Below are 1785 nucleotides of genomic sequence, written 5' to 3'. Positions count from 1 at the left end.
GGGGGGGAGAAAAATGCTTCCTGTATAAAAACATAACTGCTTTAAAATATATCCTGTATCAGACGAAAATTATTCGGCTGTAAACACAACTGCTCCTTCTCTCTCCTGCCTTTTGAATCTCTTCCCTACAACCGTTGCAGGCAGAAATGTCCTCCTCGTACTAGATCCTCCTGAAAACGCATTATTTAACTAGGTGAAAACAAGAGTGAAAAGAAAAATCGGACACAAGTTGCGCTGGACGGCGGGCTGCTCACAAAAGAGCCAGGGCTTTGGAGATGGGAGAGAAACCCTGCAATTCCTCCAAAATGCTTAAAATTAAAAACACAACTTATCTACCGCCCAGCTGGATTTTTCCAGAGTAAAACAGCATCAAATTTAGAAGAGATAGGGATTAAAAAAAATTATAAAAAAAAAAAAATAAGCAAGCTTTCCCACCAAGATTTTTCAGGTTAACAACAGCCAAACAAAATCCCCCTTTGTTTTGTTGTCACCCGCCTGCGTGCTGCTCCCATTCCGCACTCCGGCACGGGAGGCTGCGATCAATGGACTTGGCGGGGGGGGAAAACTCGTTCTTACCCCCAAAAAATAAACCACCGCCAAAAAAAAAAAAATCCACCTCCGAATTCAACAGAACCCTGGTGTTCAAGTATTGAGAGACTATTTTTTGCTTTTTTTTTTTCCTTTTTTTTTTTTTTTCAAGTGATGTTTTTCCCGAGGGCAGACGGCTCGGCAGCCGCTCCATGACAAAGAGCTTCCCCAGCACACCCAGCCCCAGAGCGGGGCCAACTCCGGGCGGGTGGGAAGCAAAAAAAGATTAAACAAAAAGAAGAAGAAAAAAAAAAGACAAATAAAATAATACAAAAAAAAAAACTTCCTAAACCCCAGAGGAAGAAAAAAATAAGAATGGAGAATTATTTTAGAAACAACCACAACAAGGGAGCCCTGCGAGGCGCAGTACAAAGCGCGCAGGGCGGCGAGAGGGGAAGGAGCCCGAGGAAGGCAGAAGGGGGCAGGCCCCAGGCAGGCCCCCCATCCCTTCAATAGCAGCGCGGGGATGGGGCTCTGTCGCGACAGGCGCGATACTCACCCCGGGGAGGAAGGAAACGGGCAGAAGAGGCAGCCCACGCCGGCAGGCCGGGAGCGGGGGGAAGGGGCAGCCTCAGCCTCCTCACGGCCGCGCGGAGGGCGATAGCTCCGACTGGGCGACAAGGGAAGAAGGCTCAGAGCGTTCACCTCCGGCCGGCAGGGCTCGGGCGGGCCGGTGCTGCGAGCCACAGGCCAGGGAGCAGCAGCGGCAGCTGCCGAGAAGCGACCAGAGAGAAGAACCCGATGGACGCCGCCGACTCCGCCGCCCTCACACCGACTGCCGCGCGCAGCCCCCGCGCCCCGCCTCACCGCGCGCCACACCGCCGGGGCGGGGCCTGGCGGGACCACGCCCCCTGCCCGCCCCGGGGCATGGCGGGAGTTGTAGTCCCGTTCCCCGCCCCCGCTGAGCACAGCCCGTGTGCCCAAGTACCTGTGTGCAGGTGTGTACCTTTGTGCAGGTGTGTACCTGTGTGTAGGTGTGTACCTTTGTGCAGGTGTGTACCTGTGTGCAGGTGTGTGGGAGTCCACTTACGTGCGCTTCGTGTGCTGCGCAGCGCTGAAAGCTCGCAGAGTCTCGGGCTGCCTCAAAAGGAGTACGGCCAGTAGGTTACCCCCCCTCCCATTCTGTTCTTGTGAGACCCCACCTGGAATAGCGCATACGGTTCTGGTGTCCCCAACGTAAGAAGGACATGGAACTGT

General features: G+C 54.2%; 1 protein-coding gene across 1 annotated transcript in view; it reads right to left on the bottom strand.

Moving 5' to 3' along the window:
* The window catches only part of PELI1 (pellino E3 ubiquitin protein ligase 1), a 43022-nt gene extending 41663 nt beyond the window's left edge, over positions 1-1359 (bottom strand). Inside the window, exon 1 of the mRNA XM_015622629.3 lies at positions 1088-1359. The gene's annotated coding sequence lies outside the window, so the exon portion shown is untranslated. The remainder of the gene's footprint in view (positions 1-1087) is intronic.
* Positions 1360-1785: the final 426 nt, after the last annotated feature.

Source organism: Parus major, chromosome 3 (assembly GCF_001522545.3).
Source record: "Parus major isolate Abel chromosome 3, Parus_major1.1, whole genome shotgun sequence".
In the NCBI taxonomy this organism is placed as follows: Eukaryota; Metazoa; Chordata; class Aves; order Passeriformes; family Paridae; genus Parus; species Parus major.
The sequence above is the reverse complement of the archived record's forward strand: the minus strand, read 5'-3'. Positions and strand labels throughout refer to the sequence as shown.